The sequence below is a fragment of the Rutidosis leptorrhynchoides genome, chromosome 4 (genome assembly GCF_046630445.1).
Source record: "Rutidosis leptorrhynchoides isolate AG116_Rl617_1_P2 chromosome 4, CSIRO_AGI_Rlap_v1, whole genome shotgun sequence".
NCBI lineage: Eukaryota > Viridiplantae > Streptophyta > Magnoliopsida > Asterales > Asteraceae > Rutidosis > Rutidosis leptorrhynchoides.
The window spans coordinates 412,874,315-412,893,220 of NC_092336.1; the positions used below are offsets into that span (position 1 = coordinate 412,874,315).

Consider the following 18,906-nt stretch of genomic DNA (forward strand, 5'->3'; position numbering starts at 1 on the left):
GGGGAGAGTTATTTAGTTTCTCTCATCTATACACTAAGAAACTATTATGACATCTATCAATAACCAATAATACAATGAGGACCTAAACCGCTTTTATTGGCAGAAGTTGATAAACATTCAAGTGGTTTACTTGTACCATTTGATAAACATGAATACTTTTACAAAGGAAGATTAAATGAATAACTTAAGTGGTCAACTTGTACCTTAACATTTTCAACTTCAACCTTTTGACAGACAAGCAAGATATATTGTGTTCAATCTCACATCGGTTAAACAGCCCGTATCGCCACCTATAGAAATAAGACTTTATAAACTACACATAGAAAAATATGAGAAAATTTAATAAATGATCATGGGAAAAGGGCAAATATATGTTTACAAAATGAACCTAAATATAACAGTTTGTGATCTTTAATCCCCTAGAACAACACCAAAATGAGCAGGAACTCGAAATAACTGTTTAAAGCTTTAAACTTTTATTGTTCCATGTCTAATGAAAACTGTAGTAGGTTTAGTTTAAGGTATCATAATGCAAAATTTTAACGCTAAAAGCAAGAGTGCAAGAAAACGAACAGAACTATAAAATGCATATTTCATACCTTCATGTAGTTATGCACATGAGCCAAACTTTCAGGAACAGTTAATTTCTTAAAATGACCAAGAGCCACCTTAAGGTGATAGAGCTTTGGTGCCAAACCCAAATCAACTGCCATATTTTTATCTCCATTAATATAAGGCCCCTAATATATCATCAAACAAATCAATCATCACTCAAACAGAACACTGAAATCTTGTACTTGTACAAAGTACATGCTAAATAAGTAAATATAACAAAACATCATCTTGATTTTTTTTGGAATAGCCTTTGGGCTCACCTAGGGGGACTAAACCACCCACATGAACCTCTCCGCAGTTGCATAACACGCCCCCAACTTCTACCCTGGAGGAAACCCGGACCAATCTAAGGGCATGGCCGGTAAAAACAAAATCTTGATTAATTATGGTCTAAAAGAAAGGTATTTCATATAGCATACGTTACTCTTGAGATGTTCATCCAACGCCTTCAACTCATCAAGCAAAGCTTGTCTCGCCCCATCATTCTCATCTTTGATTTTTTTAAAACGCCACAAACTTGGGGAAAATCTTCTACCCCCTACAATTTCATGTCATAGCACAAAGGATGAAACTAACCAATGAATTAAGAAATTTGAGGTTATTGTAGCTCTACTTAACTATCAAGTGTGAATATTATATATAGCACAAAAGGATGAAACTAACCAATGAATTAAGAAATTTGAGGTTATTATAGCTGTGTTTAACTATCAAGTGTGAATATTATATAACATAATAATATGTGTTCTGGATGGACTGTAAACTAAAGTCATCTTTTGAACACTTACAAACTGATAGGTTGCATAATAATCATCCATTTCAAAACTATATTGATCTTCTTAAAGGAAGATAAAGTCAAACAACATGATATATATAAAGAAATAAAATAAAATTACAAAGAAAATAAGAAACATCATACACAGAAGTAAGCTCAGGAGGAGTTGAAAGAGAAGATTCATGATACTTGTTTTCAATAAGACCCACAATTACATCAGAATCAGATATCCATTTCTCATCATTTTTTATTACAGGAACTTTCCTTTTGGGCTCACTTCAACAAACCTAAAAAAATATAATTCTTCAAAAACCTAAAAAAAAAAAAACGAAAATTAATAGTATTTTCAAAATTATTATTTTTTTAGAAGGAAATTATAATCACCATTCAGGTTTGGTCTCAAGATTAATAAGATGAGTATTAATAAGATGAGTATTGTAAGACACTTGATGTTAACAAAGCATACAAAATTATTTAGCCAAGGAGTAGCCACCATGCCCGAGGACGGCAACCAATCTAGGGGGAGTGGCTGCCGTGTCCAAAGTCAGCAACTTAGATTTGGTCTCAAGGAAATTATAATCACCATTCAGGTTTGGTCTCAAGATTAATAAGATGAGTATTAATAAGATGAGTATTGTAAGACACTTGATGTTAACAAAGCATACAAAATTATTTAGCCAAGGAGTAGCCACCATGCCCGAGGACGGCAACCAATCTAGGGGGAGTGGCTGCCGTGTCCAAAGTCAGCAACTTAGATTCTTGAAACATTTACTACTGAAACTCACAAAATCTGCAAAAAAATAACCAACATAATAACCGTTTATCACATATTGATTTGCCTAAAAAAATCATGAAGCAAAAAAGTTATAATAAACAGATTCACCACCTCGACTATAAACTGTAGAACACCTAAAGGGTTCTATAGGTTAAATAAGCTTCAATCGATATGAACAAATTGATATGTTAAAACGTTCAAAAATCGATATGAAACGATTGCTATGAACAATTGTTATGAACAATCGTTATGAACAATCGATATGAACAAATTGAACAATCGTTTGTGTATTTGTGGTTCAATTAGGTAACCCTAATTGAATAATTGAAGAACAGGTACCGATCGAGTGAAATGAAAAGGAGAAAGTTAGGGTTCGAGAGAAATCGAAAGATACAGCTTTTTTTTTAATTGTTTAACAGTGGCATATCTATACGAATTATTATAGGTTATAGATATTATATAACACATATACATAACTTATAATCGAAATTAAAAAAAAAACTAATAATACTAAAAAAATTCAATTTATAACGGACGGTTATATTCTTACTGTTAGAGTATAATATAGAAATAGTGTATGCGTGATGTGGTATTAGTGAAATGTCCCGTTCTTATTGATTAAAAACGTTCCATATTAATTGATTTCGTTGCGAGGTTTTGACCTCTATATGAGACGTTTTTCAAAGACTGCATTCCTTTTTAAAACAAACCATAACCTTTATTTCATAAATAAAGGTTTAAAAAGCTTTACGTAGATTATCAAATAATGATAATCTAAAATATCCTGTTTACACACGACCATTACATAATGGTTTACAATACAAATATGTTACATCGAAATCAGTTTCTTGAATGCAGTTTTTACACAATATCATACAAACATGGACTCCAAATCTTGTCCTTATTTTAGTATGCAACAGCGGAAGCTCTTAATATTCACCTGAGAATAAACATGCTTTAAACGTCAACAAAAATGTTGGTGAGTTATAGGTTTAACCTATATATATCAAATCGTAACAATAGACCACAAGATTTCATATTTCAATACACATCCCATACATAGAGATAAAAATCATTCATATGGTGAACACCTGGTAACCGACAATAACAAGATGCATATATAAGAATATCCCCATCATTCCGGGACACCCTTCGGATATGATATAAATTTTGAAGTACTAAAGCATCCGGTACTTTGGATGGGGTTTGTTAGGCCCAATAGATCTATCTTTAGGATTCGCGTCAATTAGGGTGTCTGTTCCCTAATTCTTAGATTACCAGACTTAATAAAAAGGGGCATATTCGATTTCGATAATTCAACCATAGAATGTAGTTTCACGTACTTGTGTCTATTTTGTAAATCATTTATAAAACCTGCATGTATTCTCATCCCAAAAATATTAGATTTTAAAAGTGGGACTATAACTCACTTTCACAGATTTTTACTTCGTCGGGAAGTAAGACTTGGCCACTGTTGATTCACGAACCTATAACAATATATACATATATATTAAAGTATGTTCAAAATATATTTACAACACTTTTAATATATTTTGATGTTTTAAGTTTATTAAGTCAGCTGTCCTCGTTAGTAACCTATAACTAGTTGTCCACAGTTAGATGTACAGAAATAAATCGATAAATATTATCTTGAATCAATCCACGACCCAGTGTATACGTATCTCAGTATTGATCACAACTCAAACTATATATATTTTGGAATCAACCTCAACCCTGTATAGCTAACTCCAACATTCACATATAGAGTGTCTATGGTTGTTCCGAAATATATATAGATGTGTCGACATGATAGGTCGAAACATTGTATACGTGTCTATGGTATCTCAAGATTACATAATATACAATACAAGTTGATTAAGTTATGGTTGGAATAGATTTGTTACCAATTTTCACGTAGCTAAAATGAGAAAAATTATCCAATCTTGTTTTACCCATAACTTCTTCATTTTAAATCCGTTTTGAGTGAATCAAATTGCTATGGTTTCATATTGAACTCTATTTTATGAATCTAAACAGAAAAGTATAGGTTTATAGTCGGAAAAATAAGTTACAAGTCGTTTTTGTAAAGGTAGTCATTTCAGTCGAAAGAACGACGTCTAGATGACCATTTTAGAAAACATACTTCCACTTTGAGTTTAACCATAATTTTTGGATATAGTTTCATGTTCATAATAAAAATCATTTTCTCTGAATAACAACTTTTAAATCAAAGTTTATCATAGTTTTTAATTAACTAACCCAAAACAGCCCGCGGTGTTACTACGACGGCGTAAATCCGGTTTTACGGTGTTTTTCGTGTTTCCAGGTTTTAAATCATTAAGTTAGCATATCATATAGATATAGAACATGTATTTAGTTGATTTTAAAATTCAAGTTAGAAGGATTAACTTTTGTTTGCGAACAAGTTTAGAATTAACTAAACTATGTTCTAGTGATTACAAGTTTAAACCTTCGAATAAGATAGCTTTATATGTATGAATCGAATGATGTTATGAACATCATTACTACCTTAAGTTCCTTGGATAAACCTACTGGAAAATAGAAAAATAGATCTAGCTTCAATGGATCCTTGGATGGCTCGAAGTTCTTGAAGCAGAATCATGACACGAAAACAAGTTCAAGTAAGATCATCACTTGAAATAAGATTGTTATAGTTATAGAAATTGAACCAAAGTTTGAATATGATTATTACCTTGTATTAGAATGATAACCTACTGTAAGAAACAAAGATTTCTTGAGGTTGGATGATCACCTTACAAGATTGGAAGTGAGCTAGCAAACTTGAAAGTATTCTTGATTTTATGAAACTAGAACTTTTGGAATTTATGAAGAACACTTAGAACTTGAAGATAGAACTTGAGAGAGATCAATTAGATGAAGAAAATTGAAGAATGAAAGTGTTTGTAGGTGTTTTTGGTCGTTGGTGTATGGATTAGATATAAAGGATATGTAATTTTGTTTTCATGTAAATAAGTCATGAATGATTACTCATATTTTTGTAATTTTATGAGATATTTCATGCTAGTTGCCAAATGATGGTTCCCACATGTGTTAGGTGACTCACATGGGCTACTAAGAGCTGATCATTGGAGTGTATATACCAATAGTACATACATCTAAAAGCTGTGTATTGTACGAGTACGAATACGGGTGCATACGAGTAGAATTGTTGATGAAACTGAACGAGGATGTAATTGTAAGCATTTTTGTTAAGTAGAAGTATTTTGATAAGTGTCTTGAAGTCTTTCAAAAGTGTATGAATACATATTAAAACACTACATGTATATACATTTTAACTGAGTCGTTAAGTCATCGTTAGTCGTTACATGTAAATGTTGTTTTGAAACCTTTAGGTTAATGATCTTGTTGAATGTTGTTAACCCATTGTTTATTATAACAAATGAGATGTTAAATTGTTATATTATCATGATATTATGATATATAATATATCTCAGTATGATGTATATACAGTTAAATGTCGTTACAGCGATAATCGTTACATATATGTCTCGTTTCGAAATCATTAAGTTAGTAGTCTTATTTTTACATATGTATTTCATTGTTAATACACTTAATAATATATTTAATTATCATTTAACATAATTAACCAAGTGTATCAATATCTTAATATGATTCATATGTACCTAGTAAGACGTTGTTATAACGATAATCGTTATATATATCGTTTTCGAGTTTCTTAAATTAATAGTCTCATTTTTATGTATATAACTCATTGTTAAAATACCTAATGAGATACATACTTATAATAAAAACATGTTAACTATATATATAACCATATATATGTCATCGTATAGTTTTTACAAGTTTTAACGTTCGTGAATCACCGGTCAACTTGGGTGGTCAATTGTCTATATGAAACATATTTCAATTAATCAAGTCTTAACAAGTTTGATTGCTTAACATGTTGGAAACATTTAATCATGTAAATATCAATCTCAATTAATATATATAAACATGGAAAAATTCGGGTCACTACAGTACCTACCCGTTAAATAAATTTCGTCCCGAAATTTTAAGCTGTTGAAGGTGTTGACGAATCTTCTGGAAATAGATGCGGGTATTTCTTCTTCATCTGATCTTCACGCTCCCAGGTGAACTCGGGTCCTCTACGAGCTTTCCATCGAACCTTAACAATTGGTATCTTGTTTTGCTTAAGTCTTTTAACCTCACGATCCATTATTTCGACGGGTTCTTCGATGAATTGAAGTTTTTCGTTGATTTGGATTTCATCTAACGGAATAGTGAGATCTTCTTTAGCAAAACATTTCTTCAAATTTGAGACGTGGAAAGTGTTATGTACAGCCGCGAGTTGTTGAGGTAACTCTAGTCGGTAAGCTACTGGTCCGACACGATCAATAATCTTGAATGGTCCAATATACCTTGGATTTAATTTCCCTCGTTTACCAAATTGAACAACGCCTTTCCATGGTGCAACTTTAAGCATGACCATCTCTCCAATTTCAAATTCTATATCTTTTCTTTTAATGTCAGCGTAGCTCTTTTGTCGACTTTGGGCGGTTTTCAACCGTTGTTGAATTTGGATGATCTTCTCGGTAGTTTCTTGTATAATCTCCGGACCCGTAATCTGTCTATCCCCCACTTCACTCCAACAAATCGGAGACCTGCACTTTCTACCATAAAGTGCTTCAAACGGCGCCATCTCAATGCTTGAATGGTAGCTGTTGTTGTAGGAAAATTCTGCTAACGGTAGATGTCGATCCCAACTGTTTCCGAAATCAATAACACATGCTCGTAGCATGTCTTCAAGCGTTTGTATCGTCCTTTCGCTCTGCCCATCAGTTTGTGGATGATAGGCAGTACTCATGTCTAGACGAGTTCCTAATGCTTGCTGTAATGTCTGCCAGAATCTTGAAATAAATCTGCCATCCTTATCAGAGATAATAGAGATTGGTATTCCATGTCTGGAGACGACTTCCTTCAAATACAGTCGTGCTAACTTCTCCATCTTGTCATCTTCTCTTATTGGCAAGAAGTGTGCTGATTTGGTGAGACGGTCAACTATTACCCAAATAGTATCAAAACCACTTGCAGTCCTTGGCAATTTAGTGATGAAATCCATGGTAATGTTTTCCCATTTCCATTCCGGGATTTCGGGTTGTTGAAGTAGACCTGATGGTTTCTGATGCTCAGCTTTGACCTTAGAACACGTCAAACATTCTCCTACGTATTTAGCAACATCGGCTTTCATACCCGGCCACCAAAAATGTTTCTTGAGATCCTTGTACATCTTCCCCGTTCCAGGATGTATTGAGTATCTGGTTTTATGAGCTTCTCTAAGTACCATTTCTCTCATATCTCCAAATTTTGGTACCCAAATCCTTTCAGCCCTATACCGGGTTCCGTCTTCCCGAATATTAAGATGCTTCTCCGATCCTTTGGGTATTTCATCCTTTAAATTTCCCTCTTTTAAAACTCCTTGTTGCGCCTCCTTTATTTGAGTAGTAATGTTATTATGAATCATTATATTCATAGATTTTACTCGAATGGGTTCTCTGTCCTTCCTGCTCAAGGCATCGGCTACCACATTTGCCTTCCCCGGGTGGTAACGAATCTCAAAGTCGTAATCATTCAATAATTCAATCCACCTACGCTGCCTCATATTCAGTTGTTTCTGATTAAATATGTGTTGAAGACTTTTGTGGTCGGTATATATAATACTTTTGACCCCATATAAGTAGTGCCTCCAAGTCTTTAATGCAAAAACAACCGCGCCTAATTCCAAATCATGCGTCGTATAATTTTGTTCGTGAATCTTCAATTGTCTAGACGCATAAGCAATCACCTTCGTTCGTTGCATTAATACACAACCGAGACCTTGCTTTGATGCGTCACAATAAATCACAAAATCATCATTCCCTTCAGGCAATGACAATATAGGTGCCGTAGTTAGCTTTTTCTTCAATAACTGAAACGCTTTCTCTTGTTCATCATTCCATTCAAATTTCTTCCCTTTATGCGTTAATGCAGTCAAGGGTTTTGCTATTCTGGAAAAGTCTTGGATGAACCTTCTGTAGTAACCAGCTAGTCCTAAAAACTGGCGTATGTGTTTCGGAGTTTTCGGGGTTTCCCACTTTTCAACAGTTTCTATCTTTGCCGGATCCACCTTAATACCTTCTTTGTTCACTATGTGACCGAGGAATTGAACTTCTTCCAACCAAAATGCACACTTTGAAAACTTAGCGTACAATTCTTCCTTCCTCAATACTTCTAACACCTTTCTCAAATGTTCACCGTGTTCTTGGTCATTCTTTGAGTAAATAAGTATGTCATCAATGAAAACAATGACAAACTTGTCAAGGTATGGTCCACACACTCGGTTCATAAGGTCCATGAACACAGCTGGTGCATTAGTTAAACCAAACGGCATGACCATAAACTCGTAATGACCGTAACGTGTTCTGAAAGCAGTCTTTGGAATATCATCTTCTTTCACCCGCATTTGATGATACCCGGAACGTAAGTCAATCTTTGAATAAACAGACGAGCCTTGTAGTTGATCAAATAAGTCATCGATTCTCGGTAGTGGGTAGCGGTTCTTGATGGTAAGTTTGTTCAACTCTCGGTAGTCGATACACAACCTGAATGTACCATCTTTCTTCTTGACAAACAAAACAGGAGCTCCCCACGGTGATGTGCTTGGTCGAATGAAACCACGCTCTAAAAGTTCTTGTAATTAGCTTTGTAGTTCTTTCATCTCGCTGGGTGCGAGTCTGTAAGGAGCACGAGCTATTGGTGCAGCTCTTGGTACAAGATCTATTTGAAATTCAACGGATCGATGTGGGGGTAATCCTGGTAATTCTTTCGGAAATACATCAGGAAATTCTTTTGCGACGGGAACATCATTGATGCTCTTTTCTTCAGTTTGTACTTTCTCGACGTGTGCTAGAACAGCATAGCAACCTTTTCTTATTAGTTTTTGTGCCTTCAAATTACTAATAAGATGTAGCTTCGTGTTGCCCTTTTCTCCGTACACCATTAAGGGTTTTCCTTTTTCTCGGATAATGCGAATTGCATTTTTGTAACAAACGATCTCCGCTTTCACTTCTTTCAACCAGTCCATACCGATTATCACATCAAAACTCCCTAACTCTACTGGTATCAAATCAATCTTAAATGTTTCGCTAACCAGTTTAATTTCTCGATTCCGACATATATTATCTGCTGAAATTAATTTACCATTTGCTAATTCGAGTAAAAATTTACTATCCAAAGGCGTCAATGGACAACTTAATTTAGCACAAAAATCTCTACTCATATAGCTTCTATCCGCACCCGAATCAAATAAAACGTAAGCAGATTTATTGTCAATAAGAAACGTACCCGTAACAAGCTCCGGGTCTTCCTGTGCCTCTACCGCATTAATATTGAAAACTCTTCCACGGCCTTGTCCATTCGTGTTCTCCTGGTTCGGGCAATTTCTAATAATGTGGCCTGGTTTTCCACATTTATAACAAACTACATTGGCATAACTTGCTCCGACACTACTTGCTCCGCCATTACTAGTTCCGACACCATTTGTTCCTTTCGTTCTATTAACCCCTGGTCCGTAGACCTCACACTTCGCCGCGCTATGACCATTTCTTTTACACTTGTTGCAAAATTTGGTGCAGAACCCCGAGTGATTCTTTTCACACCTTTGGCATAGCTGCTTCTGATTGTTGTTGTTGTTGCGGTTATTATTGTTGTTGGGATGATTGTTGTAGTTGCTGTTGTTGTTGTTGTTGTTGTTGTTGTTGGGCCGTTTGTTGTAGTTGCGATTGATGTTGCGATTGTTGGGATAATTGTTGCGATTATTGTTGTAATTGTTGTTGTTGTTGTATTGGTGATTCTTATCACCGTTTTCCTCCCACTTTCTTTTGACTTGCTTCACATTGGCCTCTTCAGCAGTCTGTTCTTTAATTCTTTCTTCAATTTGGTTCACGAGTTTGTGAGCCATTCTACATGCCTGTTGTATGGAGGCGGGCTCGTGTGAACTTATATCTTCTTGGATTCTTTCCGGTAATCCTTTCACAAACGCGTCGATCTTCTCTTCCTCATCTTCGAATGCTCCCGGACACAATAGGCACAATTCCGTGAATCGTCTTTCGTACGTGGTAATATCAAATCCTTGGGTTCGTAACCCTCTAAGTTCTGTCTTGAGCTTATTGACCTCGGTTCTGGGACGGTACTTCTCGTTTATCAAGTGCTTGAATGCTGACCACGGTAGTGCGTACGCATCATCTTGTCCCACTTGCTCTAGATAGGTATTCCACCATGTTAACGCAGAACCTGTGAAGGTATGCGTAGCGTACTTCACTTTGTCCTCTTCAGTACACTTACTTATGGCAAACACCGATTCAACCTTCTCGGTCCACCGTTTCAATCCGATCGGTCCTTCGGTTCCATCAAATTCCAAAGGTTTGCAGGCAGTGAATTCTTTGTAGGTGCATCCTACACGATTTCCTGTACTGCTAGATCCAAGGTTATTGTTGGTATGTAGCGCAGCCTGTACTGCGGCTATGTTTGAAGCTAGAAAAGTACGGAATTCCTCTTCATTCATATTCACGGTGTGTCGAGTAGTCGGTGCCATTTCCTTCAAAATAGTTAAATGGAACAAGTTAATCATACAGAATATTAAGAGTAGTTAATAGTATTTCGTAGCATAATATGAACTCATTTATAAAAGCTTTTTCTTCATATTAGCGTTTTATAAGTTTAAATTCGGGTAGTACCTACCCGTTAAGTTCATACTTAGTAGCTAATATACAATTCAACTACTACAATTCTATATGAAAAACTGATTATAATAATATTTCGCGTTCAAACTTTTATACAATATTTTACAAACTTACAATACCGCTTATTTTACATAAAGCATGAAATATAGCACACAATAACTTTGATACAAGATAGTTGTGAAGACAATTCTAGCTAGTACACAAGTCGTTCAGCAAAGGCAATAAAGACACGTAATTCATACGTCCAGAAACAAGTCATGCATTCTGGTTTTACTAGGACTACTTCCCATCCTTGGTCTTGTGCAACATAACCGTTATGGCCGTTGATAAGACAGCGTGTTGTAACGTCATCAAAGGGACGAGGGTTGTAATGTCCAACAGTCCCGTAATAATCTAAAAACCTCATTTCTTACCCCAATTACCGACTCCGTCACTTGTGGGAACGTTTTGTTTAATAGTTGTAGCCCGATGTTCTTGTTCTCACTTTGGTGAGAAGCGAACATTACTAATCCGTAAGCATAACATGCTTCTTTATGTTGCATGTTAGCCGCTTTTTCTAAATCACGAAGTCCAATATTCGGATATATTGAGTCAAAATAATTTCTTAACCCGTTGCGTAAAATAGCATTTGGGTTCCCCGCAATATATGCGTCAAAGTAAACACATCGTAACTTATGGGTTTCCCAATGTGATATCCCCCATCTTTCAAACGAAAGTCTCTTATAAACCAAGACATTCTTGGAACGTTCTTCGAATGTCTTACAAACTGATCTCGCCTTAAATAGTTGTGCCGAAGAATTCTGGCCGACTCTAGACAAGATTTCATCAATCATGTCTCTGGGTAGGTCTCTTAAAATATTGGGTTGTCTATCCATTTTGTGTTTTTAAACTGTAAAATAGACAAGAGTTAGTTTCATTAAAAAAATACTTATTAATACAAGCAATTTTTACATATATCATAAAGCATAAGAACACTATATTACATATATTACACCACACGAATACAACTATCTTATTCCGACTCGCTCGTTTCTTCTTCTTCGGTTTTGGTTCGTTTTGCCAAGTTTCTAGGGATATATGATGTTCCCCTAATACGAGCCGTCGTTGTCCACATTGGTTTAGAAAAACCTGGTGGTTTAGAGGTTCCCGGGTCATTGTTACAACTTAAGAACTTCGGGGGTTGACGATACATATAAAGTTCATCGGGGTTGGAATTAGATTTCTCTATTTTTATGCCCTTTCCCTTATTATTTTCTTTTGCCTTTTTAAATTCAGTTGGGGTAATTTCTATAACATCATTGGTATTCTCGTCGGAATCCGATTCATCGGAGAATTGGTAATCCTCCCAATATTTTGCTTCCTTGGCGGAAACACCATTGACCATAATTAACCTTGGTTGGTTGGTTGAGGATTCTCTTTTACTTAACCGTTTTATTATTTCCCCCACCGGTTCCGATTCTTCTTCCGGTTCCGATTCTTCGTCCGGTTCCGATTCTTCTTCCGGTTCCGACTCTTCTTCCGGTTCCTCTTCGGGAACTTGTGAATCAGTCCATGAATCATTCCAATTTACATTTGACTCTTCATTATTATTAGGTGAGTCAATGGGACTTGTTCTAGAGGTAGACATCTATCACATAATATCAAACACGTTAAGAGATTAATATATCACATAATATTCATATGTTAAAAATATATAGTTTCCAACAAAAATGTTAAGCAATCATTTTTAAAGAAAACACGGTCGAAGTCCAGAATCACTAATGCATCCTAACAAACTCGATAAGACACACTAATGCAAATTTTCTGGTTCTCTAAGACCAACGCTCGGATACCAACTGAAATGTCCCGTTCTTATTGATTAAAAACGTTCCATATTAATTGATTTCGTTGCGAGGTTTTGACCTCTATATGAGACGTTTTTCAAAGACTGCATTCCTTTTTAAAACAAACCATAACCTTTATTTCATAAATAAAGGTTTAAAAAGCTTTACGTAGATTATCAAATAATGATAATCTAAAATATCCTGTTTACACACGACCATTACATAATGGTTTACAATACAAATATGTTACATCGAAATCAGTTTCTTGAATGCAGTTTTTACACAATATCATACAAACATGGACTCCAAATCTTGTCCTTATTTTAGTATGCAACAGCGGAAGCTCTTAATATTCACCTGAGAATAAACATGCTTTAAACGTCAACAAAAATGTTGGTGAGTTATAGGTTTAACCTATATATATCAAATCGTAACAATAGACCACAAGATTTCATATTTCAATACACATCCCATACATAGAGATAAAAATCATTCATATGGTGAACACCTGGTAACCGACAATAACAAGATGCATATATAAGAATATCCCCATCATTCCGGGACACCCTTCGGATATGATATAAATTTCGAAGTACTAAAGCATCCGGTACTTTGGATGGGGTTTGTTAGGCCCAATAGATCTATCTTTAGGATTCGCGTCAATTAGGGTGTCTGTTCCCTAATTCTTAGATTACCAGACTTAATAAAAAGGGGCATATTCGATTTCGATAATTCAACCATAGAATGTAGTTTCACGTACTTGTGTCTATTTTGTAAATCATTTATAAAACCTGCATGTATTCTCATCCTAAAAATATTAGATTTTAAAAGTGGGACTATAACTCACTTTCACAGATTTTTACTTCGTCGGGAAGTAAGACTTGGCCACTGTTGATTCACGAACCTATAACAATATATACATATATATTAAAGTATGTTCAAAATATATTTACAACACTTTTAATATATTTTGATGTTTTAAGTTTATTAAGTCAGCTGTCCTCGTTAGTAACCTATAACTAGTTGTCCACAGTTAGATGTACAGAAATAAATCGATAAATATTATCTTGAATCAATCCACGACCCAGTGTATACGTATCTCAGTATTGATCACAACTCAAACTATATATATTTTGGAATCAACCTCAACCCTGTATAGCTAACTCCAACATTCACATATAGAGTGTCTATGGTTGTTCCCAAATATATATAGATGTGTCGACATGATAGGTCGAAACATTGTATACGTGTCTATGGTATCTCAAGATTACATAATATACAATACAAGTTGATTAAGTTATGGTTGGAATAGATTTGTTACCAATTTTCACGTAGCTAAAATGAGAAAAATTATCCAATCTTGTTTTACCCATAACTTCTTCATTTTAAATCCGTTTTGAGTGAATCAAATTGCTATGGTTTCATATTGAACTCTATTTTATGAATCTAAACATAAAAGTATAGGTTTATAGTCGGAAAAATAAGTTACAAGTCGTTTTTGTAAAGGTAGTCATTTCAGTCGAAAGAACGACGTCTAGATGACCATTTTAGAAAACATACTTCCACTTTGAGTTTAACCATAATTTTTGGATATAGTTTCATGTTCATAATAAAAATCATTTTCTCTGAATAACAACTTTTAAATCAAAGTTTATCATAGTTTTTAATTAACTAACCCAAAACAGCCCGCGGTGTTACTACGACGGCGTAAATCCGGTTTTACGGTGTTTTTCGTGTTTCCAGGTTTTAAATCATTAAGTTAGCATATCATATAGATATAGAACATGTGTTTAGTTGATTTTAAAATTCAAGTTAGAAGGATTAACTTTTGTTTGCGAACAAGTTTAGAATTAACTAAACTATGTTCTAGTGATTACAAGTTTAAACCTTCGAATAAGATAGCTTTATATGTATGAATCGAATGATGTTATGAACATCATTACTACCTTAAGTTCCTTGGATAAACCTACTGGAAAATAGAAAAATAGATCTAGCTTCAATGGATCCTTGGATGGCTCGAAGTTCTTGAAGCAGAATCATGACACGAAAACAAGTTCAAGTAAGATCATCACTTGAAATAAGATTGTTATAGTTATAGAAATTGAACCAAAGTTTGAATATGATTATTACCTTGTATTAGAATGATAACCTACTGTAAGAAACAAAGATTTCTTGAGGTTGGATGATCACCTTACAAGATTGGAAGTGAGCTAGCAAACTTGAAAGTATTCTTGATTTTATGAAACTAGAACTTTTGGAATTTATGAAGAACACTTAGAACTTGAAGATAGAACTTGAGAGAGATCAATTAGATGAAGAAAATTGAAGAATGAAAGTGTTTGTAGGTGTTTTTGGTCGTTGGTGTATGGATTAGATATAAAGGATATGTAATTTTGTTTTCATGTAAATAAGTCATGAATGATTACTCATATTTTTGTAATTTTATGAGATATTTCATGCTAGTTGCCAAATGATGGTTCCCACATGTGTTAGGTGACTCACATGGGCTACTAAGAGCTGATCATTGGAGTGTATATACCAATAGTACATACATCTAAAAGCTGTGTATTGTACGAGTACGAATACGGGTGCATACGAGTAGAATTGTTGATGAAACTGAACGAGGATGTAATTGTAAGCATTTTTGTTAAGTAGAAGTATTTTGATAAGTGTCTTGAAGTCTTTCAAAAGTGTATGAATACATATTAAAACACTACATGTATATACATTTTAACTGAGTCGTTAAGTCATCGTTAGTCGTTACATGTAAATGTTGTTTTGAAACCTTTAGGTTAATGATCTTGTTGAATGTTGTTAACCCATTGTTTATTATAACAAATGAGATGTTAAATTGTTATATTATCATGATATTATGATATATAATATATCTCAGTATGATGTATATACAGTTAAATGTCGTTACAGCGATAATCGTTACATATATGTCTCGTTTCGAAATCATTAAGTTAGTAGTCTTATTTTTACATATGTATTTCATTGTTAATACACTTAATAATATATTTAATTATCATTTAACATAATTAACCAAGTGTATCAATATCTTAATATGATTCATATGTACCTAGTAAGACGTTGTTATAACGATAATCGTTATATATATCGTTTTCGAGTTTCTTAAATTAATAGTCTCATTTTTATGTATATAACTCATTGTTAAAATACCTAATGAGATACATACTTATAATAAAAACATGTTAACTATATATATAACCATATATATGTCATCGTATAGTTTTTACAAGTTTTAACGTTCGTGAATCACCGGTCAACTTGGGTGGTCAATTGTCTATATGAAACATATTTCAATTAATCAAGTCTTAACAAGTTTGATTGCTTAACATGTTGGAAACATTTAATCATGTAAATATCAATCTCAATTAATATATATAAACATGGAAAAATTCGGGTCACTACAATTAGAATATCAGAGTAAACTAGTTTATAACCTGCGATTTCGCGGGTTTTTGAAATAAAACATTATGAACCCTATTTCGGGAGGTATCGAAAATATATTAGAATGAATAATCGATGGCAAACGAAAAAAGATTGAATACACACAAGTAAAAAACACGAAGTACAATACAATAGCTTAGTGACTACATAGTACATAGCAAGTATGAAAATAAAGTGAATAATATAGTGAAAAAATGACATTTCATGTTTGTGAACGCGATTGTTAAACATAGTTTATTGCTTTTAGTCTCTTATATCACACATTATTTGACACTAACGATTCTGCGAATTGTGTAGTTGTGAGTCTTTCTTGAAGCTTAGTCAAAGTATTTATACGCAACAGATCAGCCTGCAATATGTCAAAAGATGTTAGACAAATGTTCATTAAAGAATAAAGTAAAAAAATGTAATGTCATCATCAAAGAATAAGTCACACAAATGAAGTAGTACTAAAGGTGACAATTGCAACAATAGATGTACGTGTTAGAGATAGTAGAGGTGGTAATTTTGAAACGAGACGAAGTTGTTATTAATTAGATGATAAAAGATAAGTCACCAACACGGTAAGCATTCTGAGCCATTGAATATATATATATATATATATATATATATATATATATATATATATATATATATATATATATATATATATATATATATATATATTAGGCAAAAAACTATAATTAAATTGATATCAATTTTTCACGGAATTGTGAAAAATTGGAACATACATAAAGGAGCAATGGGCTTACATTGCACTTGTCCATCCATCTACTTTAGTCATACATAATTAAAGGAACAAAATCCATTATAAAAAACAAAATCCTATTTTGTACACCATAGTTGACAAGAACAAACAGTGGCATTCTTTGAACATCTTTAAACTTCACTTTAACATTCATTACTTCACATTAACATCCAGGTTGAGATATCCATATATGAAATTAATGGCTCTAGTATACCTTTGCATCCACTAGCCAATGAAACACCATAAATTTTGTTCGAATCATCACACCGGCCCAACAAGTGTACATACCATTAAACATAGCATCATTTCTAGCTATCAATATTGCCCAATACGAAGCGGGACCTATCAAGCTCCAAAACTTTGAAACATTTAAACCTAGTCCATTGTAATAATTAAGAGAAAACTCCATCATGGATAAAGGCATAACCCAACAAACATTCTACCAATTGAAGAAAGAAACAAACATTCTACCATGAGCCATTGAATATTTGGTCTTCCAAAATTGTGGTAATTAACGTCTCCGACAGTTTAAAGTAGAGAAATTTTAATAGGTGTTTGTGGAAGAATAAATGCATTGTCGATAATATAATTGATAGTCACAAGAGGGTATTATTATTAATAACCAACGGGTCATTCTAAGCAAAGTATGAATACACATACATGTGCTATACACATTAATGCAAAAATAGAAAAGGATGTGCATCAAAAGGAATTGAAGGTATACATTCAGGACAATAATTGGATCAATAGAAGTTAAAAATATTGCAAAATAAATGTATACTATCAGTTTGTGTACTAAAACAACCTTCGAGGTAGCATCATGCATAAACGAACCATCCTGCACGTAACACAAAAGATGTAAACTGATTGTAAATTTGGGAGACATAAGAGCAAGATAAGAACATTGTTTAGAGGTGTTGGTGATTTTAGTGTCATCCAACGTACATTTTAGTTAGTTGCGATTTACTTGAATGCAGGTGTTAGCTAGCTATACTTACCAACGGGTTCGGAGAGTGTGGAGTACACGCCCGTAAGAGTTGGCTACTAACTGTCGCGTAAAATGCGGGGGTCAAGGGGGCTGCGCCCCCTTGCGGGGTCCAAGGGGCAGCGCCCCTGGCGGGGTCCAAGGGGCAGCGCCCCTGGCTGGGGTCCCGCTCACCTGGTGAGCGGGCAGGGGTCGAGGGGGCAGCGCCCCTCGCGGGGCTCGGGGCAGCGCCCCGAAACCTCAACAGAAATTGCACTATTCGTTAACTAGAAAAGTTGCGTTCGAATAAGTGTCAGCGAACAGGTATGCCTTTTGGTATAACCGATTTTCCCGCCAAAACTGAAGGGTTACACCCTTTCGGTTTAACTGTTTTCCTATAAACAGTTTATGAACGTCTTTGTTCATTCATTCTGCATTCATAAAAACCAACAGAAACACACACATATTCTCTAACAATTTGATCAGTGATTTCGTTGCCCAAAACACTGATTGTGTTCTTGTTTGATCCCTGTAAAAATTTCGTGCAACCGTGGCAATCGTAGGGTCGAAATACTTTATAGAGATAGTGATTACACGATTCAAGAACGATTCCGGCAGTTAATTCATACCCGATTTCTAACAAATCTATAAAGTATTTAGTCTGTAATCATGTCTGGAGAAACGGTGAAAGAGATGACTAGGCAGTTTGCAAAACTGGAGAAATTTGAAGGAGTTAATTTTCGAAGATGGCAACAGAAGATGCTATTTCTGTTAACAACGTTGAAGGTTGTTCATGTTCTATCCACCCCCATGCCAGAACTTCCTGAGGATGCAACTTTGGATCAAATCAGGAGAAGAAACAAGTGGGATAACGATGATTTCATATGTCGTGGCCACATTCTAAATGGTATATCTGATGCTCTTTTTGATGTTTACCAATCTGTAGAAACTGCTA

The 18,906-nt window shown here is 34.4% G+C and overlaps 1 pseudogene; it reads right to left on the reverse strand.

Annotated features, from left to right (window-relative positions):
* Window positions 1-269: 269 nt before the first annotated feature.
* Window positions 270-17,396, reverse strand: LOC139842012 (glutathione S-transferase DHAR2-like; annotated as a pseudogene).
* Window positions 17,397-18,906: the final 1,510 nt, after the last annotated feature.